This window comes from Neltuma alba, unplaced genomic scaffold (assembly GCF_004799145.2).
Source record: "Neltuma alba isolate B1F8T4 unplaced genomic scaffold, ASM479914v2 tig00004011_pilon, whole genome shotgun sequence".
NCBI classification, from domain to species: domain Eukaryota; kingdom Viridiplantae; phylum Streptophyta; class Magnoliopsida; order Fabales; family Fabaceae; genus Neltuma; species Neltuma alba.
The window spans coordinates 74,224-95,568 of record NW_021633523.1 but is presented as its reverse complement, the minus strand read 5'-3'; the positions used below and the strand labels follow the sequence as shown (position 1 = coordinate 95,568).

At 38.4% G+C, this 21,345-nt stretch overlaps 1 non-coding gene and 2 pseudogenes across 1 annotated transcript; 1 reads left to right on the top strand and 2 right to left on the bottom strand.

Annotated features, from left to right (window-relative positions):
- The first annotated feature begins 486 nt into the window (after window positions 1-486).
- TRNAS-GCU (transfer RNA serine (anticodon GCU)) lies at window positions 487-568 on the top strand. Its single transcript has one exon. It is a non-coding gene; the product is annotated as a tRNA-Ser (tRNA).
- Window positions 569-3,392: 2,824 nt separating this feature from the next.
- LOC114743394 (putative receptor-like protein kinase At3g47110) lies at window positions 3,393-12,022 on the bottom strand (annotated as a pseudogene).
- Window positions 12,023-14,490: 2,468 nt separating this feature from the next.
- LOC114743393 (putative receptor-like protein kinase At3g47110) lies at window positions 14,491-17,711 on the bottom strand (annotated as a pseudogene).
- Window positions 17,712-21,345: the final 3,634 nt, after the last annotated feature.

The following is a 21,345-nucleotide window of genomic DNA, read 5'->3' as shown; positions in this document are numbered from 1 at the left end:
ATATTAATTGGTCTCTGAGGTAACGAAAGTTCCTTTAATTTGCTTTTTAATGGGTGCATGCATCGTTTATGCTGGCTATAGTTTTTTAAATTAATTCTCATCTCAAACAGTAATTATCGGATTAAGAGAGGAATCGATATTGAAACTCACATTTTAATTTTCTATTTTAATCCTTTTCTATATCCCGCAAAAGCCAAAAATCATATGGACGATCATCGGCTCCTTCACGCTTCAGTTTTAATCAACCATCAATCCTTGTTTTAGTTTTATTTAAAATCCATATTTTATTTATCATTATCATTATTTAAAACATTTTTATCATTAATTTATTATAAATTATTTAAAATTAAAATTGTAATAATTTTAATGTATTTTCCTTTTAATATATACTTTTGTTTTGAGAAATGAACCATTTTGTAGGGTTCTCTTAAAAAAATCGAATAAAAAGCTTTAAGTAAGAAAGTGAAAAGCATCATGTCACAAACAGTCGCTTTGGCCGAGTGGTTAAGGCGTGTGCCTGCTAAGTACATGGGCTCTGCCCGCGAGAGTTCGAATCTCTCAGGCGACGTTGAATATTTTTTCCCGATCTCTTAGTTTAGAAGGAGGAAAAAAAGGAGGGGGAGTTATTAATTATTAATAACTAATTAATTAATCTAATGAAAAGGTGTGATCAGTTTTTCATTTGGCCAGGATATTGAAAAGTCTGTTCAAACTTAAATGCCTTGTTTCGTGGGACCTCCCAGCTATTATTCTGTTAGCTTTGGGGGGGCGAGGGCGGGGGGAAGTTATTAATGTAATGAAAAGATGTGATCAGTTTTTCATTTGGCCTGGATGTTGAAAAGTCTGTTCAAACTTAAATGCCTTGTTTCGTGGGACCCACAAAATAACATAACATGAGATCTTTAGTCTTTCCCCTCCATCGAAAACTTGGGACTCTTTTGGTTCAATCCCATTGCATCATGAGGTGAGATACGGTGCAATGTAATGGGAATGCAATGCAATAGTATGAATTACAAGAACAGCATTTGGTATGTTCTTTAAAGAGAGGTGCAATAAGTTAATTTTAATAATTATTTAAAATTAATATATAACAAAAAGACTATTGTATCCTCATTATGCTCATTCATATCATCATCCTCATCTTTAAACCATGGTGCTCACGTTTCTCTTCTAGGTCTTGTTCCACCATTAAAGCTATTTTACAATTCCGATGTAGCACGCCATGATTGAAGGTTTCGTTATTCTAATGATTATTAAATAAATGAGTAAATTTTGAAGAAAACTATTGGATTGAATCGATTTAAATATGATTAGTTCCTGAAATATAATACCTATGTCACAGGAACTGAGAAGAAATATATTTGCAGAAAATTTAGATTTTTGTATGACATTGTTTTTTTAATCCAAATTTGCAGACCGCTGATCATATTCACCTATAGGAATTCAATCATAATTTTGCTTGATTTATGGAACAGGGTTTAGATTCTTGATTTAGAAGGTAGGTTCCATATATTGAATACTGCTGAATTCACAAAATACACTCTTTTAGTAGCGATACTTTGATGGGAACGATATCCAGTAAAGAATTGCAGGGACTCATCAGATCCAGAGTGCAAGAAACAATTAGCAATTAGGAGGACATCTCATCAGACGAAGTTGCAACTTGTGGTGAGGGATTTCGTGGATAAACAGGATTTGTTTTTGAAGGGCAAATATTGTCTTTTCACATAAGTTATTTAAGACATAATAGATATTTCATAAAAAATTACAAGTCTGAGCATTCATAGGGTCTCCCTTATGAACAGATATTACCAAAAAATGAGCGATTTTTTTTTACCAGTGCATTAAATCCAACCAAACAAGTCATTTATGGTAATGCAATAAGTATTACCATTACATACCTGCAATAGGATTGAATCAAACGGGTTCTTTATTTATTTATTTTTCATTGTTTGTCAGTTGAACCTAAGGGTGGAAATAAGCTAGGCGGCCTGTCAGGGGCCTATGACCTGGCCTGTAAATGGCCTAGTCTGGCCTGGCCTATTTAGATATCAGACCAGGCTCAGGCCTGTAAAAAGGCCTGTTTGCTTTATCAGGCCAGGCTCAGGCCTGATAGTAAGCCTGTTAGGCCTGTCAGGCGGCCTGGGCCTGTTATCTTTTTTTTTTATGTTAAAATTATAAATTGACAAGAGGGACTTTGCTATTCTAATTGGTTAATTGAGAAAACTCTATCCACATAAACATGTTATCTAGAGCCTATTGCATGCGTCATTTCATTTCCATTCTCTATAATAAAAATAATCGATGTATGTATAATGACACATATTTGAACAGAGAAAGAAAACATAAGTGCATTAAAAAAAAACATCATTCATTTATTTGATCCATGCTTATAGAATATATATATAGAGAGAGAGAGAGAGAATTGACCTATTATGTTTTAGACCGTGTATATGTATGCTCAATCTAATTCTTATTATAATAGTTACTTAATTAATTTAAATAAATAAATAAATTATAATAAATGTAATATTTTTTTAAAAAAACAACCATGTAACAACAATATCAAATATCATTTTGTTAGTAAATTAGTATCAATAAATGATAAATTTAAAATATAAAAGGGATTAAGAATGTTTCATATTTTAAACTAAATCTAGTCATCAACTAATTTTTATACTAGAGATGGGATGAAGTGATATTTTTATATCAGAATGAAATTATGTTTTCTAATAATTTTTCATATTAGATTTTTTTTTGGGCCTAAGGGGACATGTTTTACAAATTGTGTTAATTTGATAATTTCATATTTTTTGTTTGTATTTTAGATCAATTAGGTTGAATCATTATAATTTTGAATTGATTTATGTGTGTTTGAAATTTATTAAAAAAACAGGCTTCTTAACAGGCCACAGGCCAGGCCAGGCCTGATTACAGGCCAGGCTCAGGCCAATTAAAAGGCCTTTCACAGGCCGCAGGCCAGGCTCAGGCCAACAGGCCTCACCACAGGCCAGGCCTGTTAAGGGTGAGGCCTGGTCTGGCCTGGCCTGTTTCCACCTCTGGTTGAACCCCATTAATCTGACTGACATTTGAATTAATCTTTCACGTAATCATTAGTTTTAAGAGTTGCTCCTTTGCCTGTGTTTTTCTTGGCAGGGGCGTCGGGGAAGATTGCCTCGTCTAGTTTAGAAATTTAAAGAGACAAAAACAGAATGCTTCTTGTTTCCAAGATGTTTATTTAACTACTCGCTTCTAGATTTACGGAAGAAATAGAAACAAAGGAACCATGAGATGATAAAATAGAAATGCTTATTCAACTGCTTGCTTCAACAATGAGCATTATTTCACTCTCAGTACAAGTCAGCTAAATAAAACTAATGCTCAGGTGGGTTCTAGTTTTGATTGAGTTTGGAAAGATTGTCTCTAACAATTTTTAATTTCGTAGCAGCATGTTTCATCTTAAGAGGTTCATCTGGAGAATCTGCAGTGCAGGATAACCCAATTCCCAGAATTCCATTCACACAATCAAGTTGTAGACTTGGACCTCTATCAGCAAGGCCACTGTGAAAAATGTGGGACAATAGCCGAGGATCTATGACTTGCAGAGTCTTGTCAGGGAATGCTGATTGCACCCATCTTGTTAAGCTCAGGCCACCTGTGAAGTGATCATCTGTTGGGCTTCTCCCAGAAAAGAGTTGCAACAATATAATTCCAAAACTGTATGTATCTCTTGTTGCCGATGGTTTTTCTCCCCATCCATACTCTGCATTTATGTCAGTAAAGCATGAGACCAATAACTACAAAGGGCTAAATGATTACTTTATTAGTCTCTTGAGTTCCCCTTAACCTTTGGTTTGAGTTTCATTCAAGATACGCAAATAAAATTATGAAGTTGCTATACCTGGAGGTATGTAACGGGTTGAACCTCTTAGGACATGAGTGGAGCTTATCGAAACCTGATTAGTTGGTCTCTCAATCATAAGCCTAGCCAATCCAAAATCACCCACCTTAGCAATCATATCTTCACACAAAAGAATATTGCTTGGCTTTAGATCACAATGCACAATAGGAGTTTCACTGTCATTATGCAGATATTCCATTGCACAAGCAACATCAATAGCAATGTTCAGTCTCTCCAGAAGATTCAACCCATTCCCATTTGCATGCTTTATCTTTCCCTTGATCCAATCTTCCAAGTTGCCGTTAGACATGAACTCATAAACCAAAGCCAGAAATTCCTTGTTCTTGAAGTCTATACTAGAACATAATGTGATTAGCTTAACTAGATTTCGATGCCTTACATTCCTTAAAGCCTCACATTCTGCACAGAAACTCTTCAAGGAGCCTGATCTCGAAGTATCTAGGACTTTTATTGCTACAGCATTCTCTTCACTGAGATAGCCTCCATAGACCGAACAAAAGCTTCCAATTCCCAATAAATTTTCTTGGCTGAAGTTTCTAGTTGCTCGTCGAAGCTCATCATAAGAGACCATTGGATGATATGGCTTTGCCATTTCAAGTGGTGTTATTGTCTTTGTTCTTCTGCTCCTCCCATATGATAGCAAGCCCATAATGAAACATAGTGTGAATGTTACCACAACAGGTATGGTGATATAAATTATGAGCATCTTTCTTCCACGCTCTTGAGTAACACATGATGAGAGCAAACATATTTTTTCATTTCCTTCAAAATGAAAAGAAGAGATATTCTTGAAAACTCCAGCACTGGGAATAACTCCTTCTAAGTCATTATAAGGAAGGTTCAATAACCGAAGGGCATTTAGATTTTGAAGTTCAACTGGAATAGATCCAAAGATTTGATTGGAGGAAAAGGTCTAGAATTTCCAAGCCTCTGATGCTTCCAAGAGCTTTGGGAATAAAACCAGAAAACATATTTCGTGCCAAAAATAGATTTTCTAGGCTTAGACAATTGCTGATTGAGGTGGGGATTTCACCAACTAAAAGATTGCCTGAGAAGTCTAAGGTTGAGACTTTGATCAAACTCCCTACTTCTTGAGGCAAAGAGCCACTTAGAAGGTTCTTAGACATGTTTAAAATTGTGCTAAGAGATGAGAGACTGAGTACTTCTTTAGGTATGCTTCCATTGAGCTTGTTGTGAGATAAGTCCATGAAAACAATATTCTGAAAATCCCCAAAACTTGAGGGTATTTCACCCCCAAGCTGATTGGTAGACAAATAAAGCCTGTTCAACATTTGGAGACGTCTAAGGGAGTTTGGAATGCTTCCAGATATCTGATTCCTTGCTAGGCTAAGCTCTTGGAGTTTCTCTAGTTGGCTTAACTCGAAGGGAATTTCTCCGGAGATTGCATTGTAACTCAAGTTTAGTAAACTCAAGCCTCTAAGATTCCCAATTGAGGGGGGTATGTTTCCATGGAAACGATTCCCTCCCATGTATAATTTTGAGAGTACCTTGGAGAGATTTCCAATGGTCTCTGGAATTACACCTTCCAACCTATTGCCATCAATTGTGAGAAAGTTCAAGAGGGTGCAGTTTGCCAATGAAGCAATGAACTCCAGGCCTCCATCTTTTGAGTGTACTATCCTGTTATATCCTATATTGTACGTACGAAGGAAGGGAGATTTCCAAGACCTGGTGGCACGGTTCCTTCCAAAAGGTTGGAAGCTGATGGGCCTGCTGCAACTAAGGCTTGGGGTAGGGTATATCGCAGAAGGGCTAGGGGAGAACGAACAGGCCCAACCCAAGGCACTGGAGGTCCAGACCAGGGACGTGAAGGGCAGAATAGTAACACTGATACGTAACGGAATTTCTGACAATAGCAGGGTAGTGGGAGTGCGTTAAGAGAGGGGGGGAATCATTGTAGGGTGTGGAGTCACTTAAGAGAGGAGAGGGTCCTGGTCTCTCGAATACCAGTGAGTGTTTTCTTTGTTTTCCTGGGGACTGTTTGTGCTAATTGCTTGGGGTTATTATACTTGCTACCGAGCCGTTCACTCTGTATTTTCCCTGTATCGGAGTGAATTGAATATCAATATAATTTCCGAATAGTCTTTTACTTGCTGGCCCTATCATCCTGGTATCAGAGCAGGTCATCCTGAATGGCCGGGACCCGAATGGAAGGAAGAGTGGAACAGTTGGAGAAGGCCGTGGAAGAGGTGCAAAGGAAGCAAGTTGAAACAACCGAGAAACTCACCGGAGTTGATGCAACAGTGACGCTCATCTTGGAACAACTCAATGAGTTCCGAGCTGCTTTCAACGAGGCACGTCCAGGTGGTCATCAAACGGAAATGAGGCAACCGGGGGAAGAGCAGACCCTGGAGGAGCCCCGAAGAGAACCTCATAGAGAGCAACCGGAGGGTCCAAGAGCCGAGCTCGGGGTCCAGGACAATGCGACGGTGGAAGAAACAGGGCAGAGTGACATTGCAAAACACCGGAGGCTGGAGCTACCCTTGTTCGAAGGAGAGGATCCGTTGGGGTGGATTTATCGGGTGGAGCGCTATTTCAATGTGAATGGGATTAAGGGACAGGAAAGGTTGGATGCTGCTGTGGTCAGTTTAGAAGGGAAGGCCCTAACGTGGTTCCAATGGATGGACACAAGAACGCCGGTGAGAACATGGGATGTTTTCAAGAGGGAACTCACCGAACGGTTCCACTGCAAACAACTAGGGGACGAATATGAACAGCTGCTGGCCTTGAAACAGACCGAAACGGTGGCAGAGTTCCGGGAAAGGTTCGAGCTGTTGTCAGCACCCTTGGGTGACATCCCGGAGGAGGTTCTGATTGGAGCTTTCTTGAATGGACTGAAGGAGGAAGTCAGGTGCGATGTAAAACTGATGCACCTAAAAAATCTTAAGAAGCTCATGAATTTTTCGGGTCAAGTCGAGGATAGAAATAAGGTCCGAACAAGAATGAAGGAGAAGAAGGAAAGTAGGACCGCCAAATCCACCTTCACTCCAAGGTGGAATGACTTCAGGATGATGACCCCCAAGTTTAGCTCGGTAGAGGCTCCTAAAGTTGCAAGCAGTGCTGTGCCAACGAAGGTCCAAAGTGGGGGAAAGGGGACCGAGAGTCGAAAGCCAAGCCAGCCGGGAACCTCGACACTTGGGTCGGGATTAACCAGCAGCACTGGAAGCAGTTCAACCCGAAGACGTCTCTCAGAAGCTGAAATCAACAGAAGGCGTGAACTGGGCCTATGTTTTAAGTGTGATGAGAAGTTTGGGCCCAATCATAAATGCAAAAACAAACAGTTACAATTGATTGTTTTGGAGGATGAAGAGGAGGGTGGGCTAGAGCCAGATGAAGGAGTCCAGAATAAAGAGGCCGACGGGGAGGAAAGGGAGATGGCTACAATGGAACTATCAACTACCACTGCAGTTGGTCTGTCTGGAAAGAAGACGCTGAAGATGGTGGGCCGAACCCAAGGAAGGGAAGTGATTGTCCTCATTGATAGCGGGGCGACCCATAATTTTGTCGCCAATGAGCTAGTAACCCGATTGAACATCCCTACGAGAGGAGTAAAGAGGTATGCTGTTACTGTGGGAGACGGACGAAGAGTAGTTTCGGACCGCCAGTGTCCTGAAATAAAGGTGGATATTCAGGGGCTGCCCATCAAACAAACATTCTACCCTTTTAATCTGGGAAATGTAGACCTAGTACTTGGGGTAGAGTGGCTTGAGTCGCTGGGTGAGACCCGCATGAACTGGCGACAACTATATATGAAAGTGAGGGTGGGAGACCGGTGGGTGTGCTTAAAGGGGGACCCGGCCCTTACTCAGTCCCAAGTAACGCTGAAATCAATCAAGAAGGCGATTCGAAGGGAAAGAGGAGGTTGTTTGATTGAATTAAGGGAGCTAGAGAAGACGGAGGAAACCGGGCAGCAATGAAACGACGAAGAAATGGAGCGAGTCTTACTCGACTATCCTGAAGTGAGCACCACCCTCACTAGACTCCCACCCACGCGACCCCAGGACCATGCTATTACCATTCGTGATGGAGCACAACCTGCGAATACTCGTCCGTATCGGTATGGGTATGCCCAGAAGACTGAAATTGAGAAATTGGTCAGGGAAATGTTGCAAGCTGGGATCATTCAACCCAGTGTCAGTCCCTACTCTAGCCCGGTGTTACTAGTAAAAAAGAAAGATGGGAGCTGGAGGTTTTGTGTAGACTACCGAGCTCTCAACCGAATCACAGTGCCCGATAAATACCCAATACCAGCCATCGATGAACTATTAGATGAGTTGGGAGGGGCGACCATTTTTTCAAAGCTAGATTTAAAAGCAGGGTACCATCAGATCCGAATTAAAGAAGGGGACGAGCCTAAAACCGCTTTTCGAACTCACGACGGTCATTACGAGTTCAAGGTTATGCCTTTCGGTTTGACTAATGCTCCATCCACTTTTCAATCCTTAATGAATGATATCTTTCGAGACTATTTGCGAAAGTTTATATTAGTGTTTTTTGATGACATTCTTGTATATAGCAAGAACAGGGAAACCCACAAGCAGCACCTCCGAACGGCCCTCGAGTTACTCAAGCGAAATCAGATGGTGGTAAACCCAAGGAAGTGTGAACTCGGACGAAGACAGATTGAGTATTTGGGACACATCATCTCTGCCGAGGGGGTTAAGGCCGATCCATCTAAGATAGCAGCTATGGTTCAGTGGCCGCGACCACAACACCTCAAGGCGCTACGAGGATTCCTTGGGCTGACTGGTTACTACCGGAAGTTTGTCAAAGGCTATAGTAAGATTGCTGCCCCTTTAACTCATCTCCTTAGAAAGGACTCGTTCAAATGGGACGAAAAGGCTCAGCATGCATTTGAGGCCCTCAAAACGACGATGACTACGGTGCCGGTGCTAGCTGTTCCTGATTTCCGCAAACCATTCGAGGTAGAGGCTGATGCATCAGGGAAAGGAGTGGGTGCAGTGCTAATGCAGCAAGGTCGTCCAGTGGCCTATTTCAGCCAAAAGCTCTCTGAAAGACATCAACAGAGTTCGGTCTATGAGAGGGAACTGATGGCCATAGTGCTGGCTGTGAAGAAGTGGCAACACTACTTATCCACTCAGCCCTTCATCATTAAAACAGACCAGCAAGCCCTCAAGTACTTATTAGAGCAGCGTATCATAGCCCCTGACTAAAAGAAGTGGGTATCTAAACTAATGGGATATCAGTTTGAGATTCACTATAAACCTGGAAAAGATAATAGGGCTGCAGATGCTCTGTCACGACATGGCGCTGAACTGGAGTTCCGGGCCATTTCTCAGTGGCAATACAGTGGGGTCTCAGAGCTGGAACAGGAGATCTCCCAAGATGAAGGCCTCAGGAATATAGTTCAACAACTGATTCAGGGGAAGGAGGGACCGAAGGGATACAGCCTCAAAAGGGGGGTTCTGTTTTTTGAGGGGAAACTGGTGCTGCCTCGAAATTCCACAAAAGCCAAGGAACTCATCAAGGAATTCCACGACTCACTCATGGGAGGGCATTCGGGGTATTTGAGAACCTATAAAAGGCTTGCCGCTGTGGTCTACTGGCATGGGATGAAGACAGATATCCAGGAGTATGTGGCTAGGTGTGAGATTTGCCAGAAGAATAAGTATGAAGCCTTAAGCCCCGTGGGATTAATACAGCCCCTACCCATTCCCCAAGCTACTTGGGAGGACATTAGCATGGACTTTGTGGGCGGATTGCCAAAGAGCAATCGATATGACACAGTGCTGGTGGTGGTTGACAGGCTCTCCAAATATGCTCACTTCATACTACTCTCGCATCCTTATGATGCCAAGACGGTTGCCGGGCTCTTTGTGAAGGAAATCGTGAAGCTACATGGGTTTCCAAACACTATTGTATCAGACCGGGACCGAGTGTTTATAAGTCAGTTCTGGAAAGAGTTGTTCCATATGGCTGGAACCACTCTTAAATTTAGTTCTTCCTATCACCCAGAAACCGATGGACAGACTGAAGTAGTGAACGGAAGCCTGGAGACATATTTGAGATGCTTTGCTGGAAATACACCAAAAAGGTGGTCAAACATGCTACCCTGGGCGGAATATTGGTATAATACTACCTTCCACAGTGCCACGGGAATGACCCCTTTTAAGGCCCTCTATGGAAGGGACCCCCTACCCTCCTCAAATGGAAAGATGCACCCTCGCGTGTACAAGAGGTTGACCAGCAGTTGCAAGAAAGAAACTTGATTTTGGAAGAATTGAGGGCCCAACTAGAGCGTGCACAGGCTAGGATGAAAAACCAAGCCTATAAACACCGACGGGAAGTGGAATATGGAGTAGGGGACTCGGTGTATCTCAAATTAAAGCCATACAGATTCAGATCCCTAGCGAGGAAACCAAATGAAAAGCTATCGCCTCGATTTTATGGACCCTATGTGATTACCGAAAGAATAGGTAAGGTTGCCTACCGACTGGAATTACCAACCACAGCCCGAATCCACAATGTTTTCCATGTTTCTCAACTCAAAAAGGCTCTCAAGTCCTCAGACACCGCTCAGCCCCTTCCTTGAGGACTCACTGAAGAGATGGAGCTCACAGCTGACCCTGAACTAGTAAAGGATGTGCGTAGGTCAGGTGACAACAGGCTACAACTCCTCATTAAGTGGAGGAACCTGCCCGACTTTGAGAATACTTGGGAAGACATTGAGGTCATACGAGTGCAATTCCCAACCTTCCACCTTGGGGACAAGGTGCGGCTTGCAGAAGAGGGAGATGATGGGCCTGCTGCAACTAAGGCTTGGGGTAGGGTATATCGCAGAAGGGCTAGGGGAGAACGAACAGGCCCAACCCAAGGCACTGGAGGTCCAGACCAGGGACGTGAAGGGCAGAATAGTAACACTGATACGTAACGGAATTTCTGACAATAGCAGGGTAGTGGGAGTGCGTTAAGAGAGGGGGGGAATCACTGTAGGGTGTGGAGTCACTTAAGAGAGGAGAGGGTCCTGGTCTCTCGAATACCAGTGAGTGTTTTCTTTGTTTTCCTGGGGACTGTTTGTGCTAATTGCTTGGGGTTATTATACTTGCTACCGAGCCGTTCACTCTGTATTTTCCCTGTATCGGAGTGAATTGAATATCAATATAATTTCCAAATAGTCTTTTACTTGCTGGCCCTATCAGAAGCCATGCGAATAACTTGAATGTTGGTGAGATTATGCAAAGACCAAGGAATTCTACCTGTGAACCTATCAAAGCAGATATTGAACACTAGAAGTTTTGGAAGTCTGTGACCAATATCCTGAGGAATAACACCCCAGAAATCATTGTCAGCTACAGCCAAGTTAACTAGGGAAGATAAGTTATATATAGAAGAAGGAATAATTCCAGTGAGATTGTTAATAGTGAGATCAAGCTCAATTAAGTTCTTGAGCCTACCTAATTCACTGGGAATCCCACCACTTAGCGTGTTTGTGCCAAAACTGATATTTGTAAGAGATGAAATGTTGCCTAGAGTTGGTGGAACTACACCGTATAGTCTATTGCTTCCCATTCTCAAGACTTGAAGCTTTGTTAAGCTGTCAATATCTTGACGAATTTGGCTGACTATATAGTTGAAGGATAAGTTGAGTGTAACACGGTTGGCTAAGCGAGTGATGTTTGAAGGAAGCATGCCCTCTATTCTGTTAGAGCTCAAGTCTAGAGATCTTAACTGAATGAGATGGCCAATTTGGTCCGGAATCACTCCTGTGAATTGGTTTCCCTGCAACTGGAGGGACTCAAGAAAAGAGAGATTACCTATACTTGGGCTTAACTGACCTGAGAGCCTTAAGCCTAAAAGATTCAAGTCTATAACTCTTTGACGAAGCCTGTTGCAGGTTACACCATACCAGTTGTAGGGGGATGATGAACTCTGGTTCCATTAAGATAAAGGGTGAGGAGGATCAATATTACTCAACTGAGACTTAAACGAGATCAAAGCTTCTGTATCTGTGGCAATGTCTACAACGGTTGATGATGATATACAGAGAAAAAGGATGTGGATAGCTAAAAGAAAAATACATAATCCAAAATGAAGCGACATATGAGAAAAGAAGCCCATACTTAGTCTTTTGGCTTCTATGGATAGCATGGAGGTTTTTTATATCCACTAACCCAGATGTGTATTTATAGAGTTAGGTAATGCGATCTCCATGTGGACCGAACTTCTCAACTTGTCCACATGCCTATTCCACCCTGACAGCACAGTGAGCTCCAGAAGTCTTCGCTTTAATCAATTCGACTTTACATGGCAAGAAGAAATTTCAACGACGTGAGTGTTCAAGAATCAATATGTCAAACAATCTCTATCTAATTCAAGTTACTGTTCGAAAGTTTCCCGCGAGACCAGATTTATTGCGTGTACATATATGCATCCACTAAGACTAGGCGAAATAGTCCCTTACATTGCTGCCCAACATGGACTTGCCAAGCTCCTCCAACTTGATTTTTTTTTTGGTGCAAAAAAGTTTAGCTGAGTTGGGTTCAGGAGGCTCACTAGAGCAAGGGCATGCTTTTAGGCTCAGAAAACGCTTACAGAGGTACTTATAAATCGCCTACTAATAAGATCTTCACATTGGCAGCAGGGTTTGAACTCACGACCTTGTAAATTACAAGCCAAGTCCTTACCAACTGGACTAACTCTTGTTAGTCCTCCAACTTGATGTTAGAGAAAAATCTCCCTCAAAAGGTTGATACACACACACAATCCCTTTCGCATAATTTTCAAAGGTGCACGAAAACAAATCCATGGAAGCTGTTGAAGAGGACGGGCTTGAAAATAATACCTCTTAGTGAATTCAATGCCCATAATTGTAGGTTGATGATCAGATGTGGGTGAACTAAATTTAGGTTATAAAATCCATTACTGGAGAGCGACATGTATCGCTCCAAGTGGATTTTCCCTTTCACGGTAATCACTTAATAAATTTAAATGTCACTTAATAATTATCATTTAATCACATGACTTGCTTTTTGTCCAAAATTAAAAGACCATTTTAATACAATTTTGATTTTTTTATACTATTAAATCGATTGCCATATTACAAATTTAATTACTTTCATAAATATAATTTTTTAATAAATTGAAATGTTTCATTTTATTTATTTATTAAAACTTACTTATGACGTAATCTTTTAAATATATGTGTGGGCTGAAAGTGTTTTGCAATCATATATATGTGTGTGTATTTCTAATGAAATTATAAAGTTATAAAATGATATAATTTTCAGATTCATGTATTAATATTATAATTTAAAATTTTTAAATATATTTCATAAAACGTATCTTTCTTAAAAAAAAGTTATTCAACTTTTTGATCAAGTTTTTTTTAAAAATATTTTAAGTTAATTAAATTCTGTCTATATTTAGTAAAAATATGAGATATATAGAATATTAATAAATATTAATGTTAAAAGATAAATTATAGATTTAGTATAATTATGGGTAATTTAGTAAACAATATTTATTCTAATATGGGTTTTAATTAAAAATAATATATTTCAAGAATATTTTTAATATATTCTTTAACGTTATTAATGGTTTAAACTAAAATGTATGCTTTTAAAAAAAAAGAGGTTTGTGTACTTAAAATAAAATAAAAAGGTGGTTAGAATATTTTATTTCTATTTGTTAAATACCTCTGTGAACATCTGATAAAATTGGAACAGATGAAGATATACTTAAATTCAACGGTACACAAATTTTTGTTTTAAAAATTATTTTTAATGTTTTTTCCTCTTAAATTTTATTTTATGGAACGAAGAGCCCATTAATGCACTGCATCATTTAAATAACATATATAAGGCATGATGGGATTATAAAAGAAGAATTACAATAAAGTCTGAAATAAAATAAAAAAAACCAAACACTTCTAACAATAATCTACGCAGCATGTAATGACAATTTTTAAAATGAAAGATATAACCTTTACGACTTGTTTTATAATTATTTTTCTTTCATGAGACCTTGTTATAATTATCCCATTGTAAAACGGACTCAACAATATGTTTCGTGATACCATGATAATAAATCTCACATCATTACAATGGAAATGCTATGTGATATTTATATTACGTTGTTTTTGTAATATCATTACTTGAATAAAATATTGTGTAAGATTTAATTATATGATTTCTATGATATTGAGGAATATGACGAGAATGTGATAGACTTTAAGAGTTGAAAATTCTTTTAGCTGCACAGGGACAGAGAGCGTCTAAGATTGTATTCTTATGCAGATCCATTATGCCATTTATTGGTATTATAGTACATTCAAAAATATGAGCTGCAGAACCAAATATATACTTTTGCTAGTTTCTAATATGTTTATTCAACTGCTTGCTCATGGGTTCCAGAGGAAACAGAAACAAAGGAAGCATGTAATAGAAATGCATATTCAACTGTGTCCTTCACTACAACAACAACATAAGCTTTATCTCACAAAGTGGGGGATATCATTAGGCTCTATCAACAACAACTGCGTGCTTCAATAATGAGCATTATTTCACTCTTGATACAAATCAGCTAAACAAAATCAATGTGCTGAAGGGCCCTTGTTTTGATTGAGTTTTGAGAGATTATCTCTCACAACTTTTAATTTTGTAGTAGCATCTTTCATCTTAAGGCGTTCATCTGGAGAATCTGTAGTGCAAGATAACCCAACTCCCAAAATTGCAATCACACAATCGAGTTGTAGATTTGGACCTCTATCAGCAAGGTCATTGTGAAAAATGTGTGACAGAAACTGAGGGTCTATGACTTGCACAGTCTTGTCTGGGAATGCTGATTGAACCCATCTTGTTAAGCTTGAGCCCCCTATGAAGATATCATCTGTTGGGTTCCTCCCGGAAAAAAGCTCTAGCAACACAATCCCAAAACTGTATGTATCTCCTGCTACTGATGGCTTTTCTCCCCATCCATACTCTGCATTTATGTCGGTTAAGCATAGGAGCAACAACAACATTAGGTTAAACAATCATAAACAACAGCTTCTATTAGCTTTATGAAGGGAAAAAAGTAAAGAGAAAACATGTTTGCTTGATTTGATTCAAAGATATATGCACTTAATAAAATACAAAGTACCTGGAGGTATGTAACCTACTGAACCTTTGAGAACATGAGTGGAGCTTATTGAGACTTGATTAGTTGGTCTTTCAATCAACAATCTAGCCAATCCAAAATCACCCACCTTTGCTGTCATATCTTCGCATAAGAGAATATTTCTAGGCTTCAAATCACAATGCACAATTGGAGTTTCAATGTCATTGTGCAGATAATCTAGTGCACAAGCAACATCAATGGCAATGTTCAGCCTCTCCAGAAGATTCAACCCATTTCCATTTGCATGCATTCTCTTTCCTTTAATCCAATCATCCAAGTTGCCATTACATATGAACTCATAAACCAAAGCCAGAAATTCATTGTTCTTGAAGTCCACACTGGAACATGATGTGATTAGCTTAACTAGATTTCGATGCCTTACATTCTTCAAAGCCTCACATTCTGCAAAGAAGCTCTTCATGGAGCCTGTCCTTAAAGTATCTAGCACTTTTACTGCAACACTAGCACATATACTCCCTTCACCAAGATAGCCTCTATAGACCCTACCAAAGCTTCCAATCCCAAGTAAACTTTCTTGGCTGAAGCTCCCAGTGGCCTGTCGAAGCTCATCAAAAGAGACCATTGGATGATTTGGTTTTGCCATTTCAAATGGTGCATTTACCTTTGATTTTTTGCTCTTCATATACAACAACAAGCCAATTGTGAAACAAAGTATCAATGTTGCCATAATAGCTATGGTGATATAAATTATGAGCATCTTTCTCCCATGCTTTTGATTAACACATGAAGATAGTAAACATAGTTTCATATTGCCTTCAAAATGGAAAGAAGAGAGATTTGTGAAAACTCCACCACAGGGGATGACTCCTTCTAGGTCATTATATGAAAAGTTCAATAACTGAAGGGCATTTAGATTTTGAAGTTCAACCGGAATGGGTCCAGAGAGTTGGTTGGTGGAGAGGTCTAGAATTTCCAAGCCTCTAATGCCTCCAAGAGCTTTTGGAATACGACCTGAAAATATATTTCGTGCCAAAAATAGTTTTTCTAGGCTTAGACAACGGCTTATTGAGCTAGGGATTTCACCAACTAAAATGTTGTCAGAGAAGTCTAAGGTGGAAACTGTGATCAAGCTCCCTACTTCTTGAGGCAAAGATCCGCTTAAATGGTTCTTGGACACATTTAAACCAATGCTCAGAGATGAGAGACTTAGAACTGCTCTAGATATGCTTCCATTGAGCCTGTTGTGAGATAAGTCCATGAAGTCAATGCTCTGAAAATTCCCAAAACTTGTTGGTATTTCACCCACAAGTTGATTGCTTGACAAATCAAGACTGTTCAGCTTTTGGAGACGGCCAAGGGAGTTTGGAATACTTCTAGATATCTGATTCCCTGCCAGACTAAGCTCCTGTAGTTTCTCCAGTTGGCTTAACTCAAAAGGAATTTCTCCTGAGATTGCATTGTGACTCAAGTTTAATAAACTCAAGCCTCTAAGATTCCCAATTGAGGGGGGTATGTTTCCATGGAAATGATTCCCTCCCATGTATAATTTTGAGAGGACCTTAGAGAGATTTCCAATGGTCTCTGGAATTTCACCTTCCAACCTATTGCCGTCAATTGCAAGAAAGTTCAAGTGGGTGCTGTTTGCCAATGAAGTGATGAAGTCTAGGCCTCCTTCTTTTGAGCTTACAATCCTATTATACCCTATATTGTACATACGAAGGAAGGGAAGATTTCCAAGACCCGGTGGCACTGTTCCTTCTAAAAGGTTGGAAGCCATGCGAATAACTTGAATGTTGGTGAGATTATGCAAAGACCAAGGAATTCTACCTGTGAATCTATTTAAGCAGAAATTGAATATTAGGAGTTTTGGAAGTCTGTGACCAACATCTTGAGGAATATCACCCCAAAAATCGTTGGCAGCGACGGCCAAGTTAACAAGGGAAGATAAGTTATATATAGAAGAAGGAATAGTGCCAGTAAGATTGTTAATAGTGAGATCAAGCTCAATTAAGTACTTGAGCCTACCTAATTCACTGGGAATCCCACCACTTAATCTGTTTGTGCCGAAACTAATGTTTGTAAGAGATGAAATGTTCCCTAGAGTTGGTGGAACTACACCATACAATTTATTGCTTCCCAGTTTCAAGACCCGAAGCCTTTTCAAGCTGTCAAAATCTTGAGGAATTCGGCTGACTATATCGTTTGAGGATAAGTTGAGTGTAACGAGGTTGGCCAAGCGAGTGATGTTTGGAGGAAGCACACCTTCTATTCTGTTCGAGCTTAAATCTAGAGCTCTTAACCGAATAAGGTGGCCAATTTGCTCTGGAATCACTCCTGTGAACTGGTTATCCTGCAACTGAAGGGATTCAAGAAAAGAGAGGTTACCTATATGAGGGCTTAACTGACCTGATAGTCTTAAGCCTGACAAGTTTAAGCCTGTCACTCTTTGGGGAAACCTGTTACAGGTTACACCTTACCAGTTGCATGGTGATGATGAACTCTGGTTCCAAGAAGATAGAGGATGAGGAGCATCGATAGGACTCAACTGAGACTTAAATGAGATCAAAGCTTCAGTATCTGTGGCGATATCTAGAGCGGTCGAAGAGGGTATGCTGAGAAAAAGGTAATTGATAGCTACAGGAATAATATATAATGCAAAATAATGCGATGGTTGAGAAAAGAAACCCATGCTTAGTTTTTATGTTTGTATACATAACATGCAGGCTTTTGGTGTTGTTCACTTCCCTGCCCGTATGTGTGTATTTATAGTGCTAATGCAATTTTCTGTGTGGGGTATTCAACTTCTCAAAATTTCATCAATTTTACATTTAGAGGTCTTTGACTATTGAAAGGGCGACAAAAGCAAAGAAAAGGATGACATCTCTATGCCTAATATCCACTCCTCTTTAGACGCATTGACTGGGCAATCATCCCTCGTTTGTCTTCTTCGCCCTGATCAATTCGACTCTGTGGTGAGAAGAATTTTCGTCGACATGTTTAATTCGTGTTCATGAAGTGGAAAAATCTCAATTTGATGCAAGTATTGACTTTTCAGAAGTTCTCACGAAAAAGGGAGTATTGTGTATGTATATGAGTGTACGACGTGCAATTAAGCAGCTAATATTGTGTACTTGGGTGGATTTGCAAAAATACAAGAGACAATGACAATTGAAGACTGACTATGTATGAGAAGATTGATGTAAAATAAGGAATTTTATACTGTAAATATGAAAGTTTGATTTGTAAATCTGACAATTCCAACATACACAAGTCCCCTCATTTTATTTTGATCTTGTTAGCTCGTCAATTCTCATTCTCCTAAAAATGGATATGAAATTACACTAAAAAATTACTCATAAATGATTTACTTTTAAAATTAGTGAACTAAATATTGGAACGTATGCATAATTTAGGAATCAAATGTTACTCTTGTACCCTCTTGGTATCATATTTCATAACATGCGATCGTATTGTGGATGAGATTTTAATAACTTACGAGGGAGAATGATTCCCAATAATTATGTTCTTGACTTGCTTTTAATTAGGTATAACTTGACATTCATTTTGTCCCTAAACTTGGAATAATTTAGTCTTTGTGATGACTTAATACATTATAGGGATTATTTATTCCGAGTAAAAAAAAAAATAGTCAAGAAACTATAGAAAACTGAGATTTTTTTAGACCTATACACTATTTTCTTGACGTATTTCTTTGCCTGGATGTTATTTGTAATAAATAAATATTTACTTTCACAGTGATTGGAGTTTGTTATATCGTGTTTATCAATTAAAGATGTGGATGAGATCTATGGGAGGGGTTGAATAGGACCAAGTTGGGAAAAAAGATTTAGTTATAAAAATAATGCATCAATCCATTTTATTTTTTATATTTGTCATTTTTTTCTCAAACTAATTTATTTAGGGAAAATGACAGATAAAGAAGCTTCAAAATGTGAAATGCCAATTTAGGAAGTTAAGGAAATGTAATTATCCATAGGGAAGTCCTTCTCGAATTGAAATTTTGAAATTCAGTGAAATGACAAAAATGCCTTTTGTTCTTTTTTTTTTTAAAAAAAAACTCAGCCCCTCACTGGTGGCCGGCGACCGGCGACTGGCCTCCGGCAGCCGCCGACCGCCTCTGGCCACCGATGTGATGGCTACCGGTGAAGGATTTTTGTGACAATATTTTTTTTTTTGGAATGGGATAATATTGGTTCAAAGTGACGGGGGTGGGATTTGATCCCATAGCCCCTTGGCCACTTGGACCAACAAAAGGATGGCCATTGGGCCATCAAAGATTTTTTAACCTTATAATGCAAACAAAAATATAAGTTAACTCTTTTACTGTGACTCCAGCTCGTGACAACAATTTATTTGAGGATGACAAGTCTTAATTGAGAAATAACAAGTCTAAATTTGATATTAACAAAGCAACTTTTCCTTATACATAACAAATAGCAGCATGTGTATTAATTAAGAATGATAATAATTTATTTAAAAATGACACGTCTTTGTTGAAAAATAACAACAATTTATTCGGTATTTCTTGTTATGTATAAAGAAAAGTTGCCTTGTTAATATCAAGTTTAGACTTATCATTTTCCAGTAAAGACGTGTTATTTTCAAATAAATTATGGTTATTTTTAATTAACGTAGATGCTATTTTTTGTTATGTATAAGGAAAAGTTGCCTTGTTAATATCAATTTTAGACTTGTCATTTTATAGTAAAGACGTGTCATTTTTAAATAAATTATGATCATTTTTAATTAATGCACATGCTACTATTTATTATGTATAAGGAAAAGTTGCTTTGTTAATATCAAATTTAGACTTTTTATTTCTCAATTAAGACTTGTCATCCTCAGATAAATTGTTGTCACGAGCTGGAGTCACAGTAAAAGTGTTAACATATATTTTTGCTTGTATTATAATGTTAAGAAATTTTTGATAGCCCAATGGCCATCTTCCTTTTTGTTGGTCCAAGTGGCCAGGGGGTTGTGGAATCAAATCCCACCCCTGTCACTTTGAACCAATATTATCCCATTAAAAAAAAAAATCTTGTCACAAAAATCCTTCACCAGTAGCCACCACACCGGTGGTCGGCGCCGGTCGCCGGTCGCCGGCCGAGTTTTTTTAAAAAAAAAAGAACAAAGGGCATTTTTGTCATTTCACTAAATTTCAAAATTTCAATTTGGGAAGGACTTCCCTATGGGTAATTACATTTCCTTAGCTTCCCAAATTGGCATTTCACATTTTGGAGCTTCTTTATCTGTCATTTTCCCATTTATTTAACTTATAAATGATTTATAATCTAATGTTGGATAAGGTTATTTTAGTAAGATCAAATTAACTAGTTTATTTAATTTGTTTACTTCTTTGGTAGATTTCATCCGAATTGAGATTGCTACACATGACTCATATTTTGAAGAAGTCTCAAAGTGCAGCTCAAATCCATAATCTTCTTCTCTACCTAATGCCTACTGACTGGGCAATCAGTCAAGTCTTCGCTTCAGTCAACTGGGAGCATTATTATGGCCTCTAACCTTGGGGGCGGAAGTCTCTCATAACATCACCTTTTTGCTGTCCATTGACTTGGCAAGCCAAGGCCAACTTCACCGGGAGAAAAATTTCCCTCTATCTGATCAATAAGTCAAAAGTTGGTAAGGTAAGGATGGGGAAAATTATTTTATTAAAGAAAATTAGTATATATGCTTAATCTTATTCTTAATATAAGATCTACTTAATCAATTTAAATATATTAAAGAAGTCAAATAAATTAACTGATTATAATAAATGTGACATTAACATGATCTCTTTGGAATAATCATATATAATTATATATTAACTTATTGGTTAGGTAAATTGGTATGATAAACATGAGACCCAAAATATACTAAGGTATTATATTTAGGATCAAATTCAACACCAACAAGCTCTTATAGGAGGGACTAGAGTAGAGGGACTAATATAATATTTACTATGTTATTATTATATGATAATAATTATTCTTCCTGATTATTTCCCTTTTCATTTGAGAGCACAAAAAATGTAGTTATTATGTTTGCATATATAAAGTCATAATTTGTATTATTTCTAGTAAATTTGTTTATTCAAATCATTATATTTTTTTAGTGAAAATGAAATAAATTATTCTTGAATTTATCACATTTATTGCAAGAAAAAATATTTAATAATAAACCAAATTTTGCTTTCTCATTCCTGATGAGACAACATTGTTGTGCTCATAATTTGTCGTTTGGCTGGATATCCTAATGAAAGCATAATTATTAAGAATAATTATGCATAATTATTAATTAGGCTT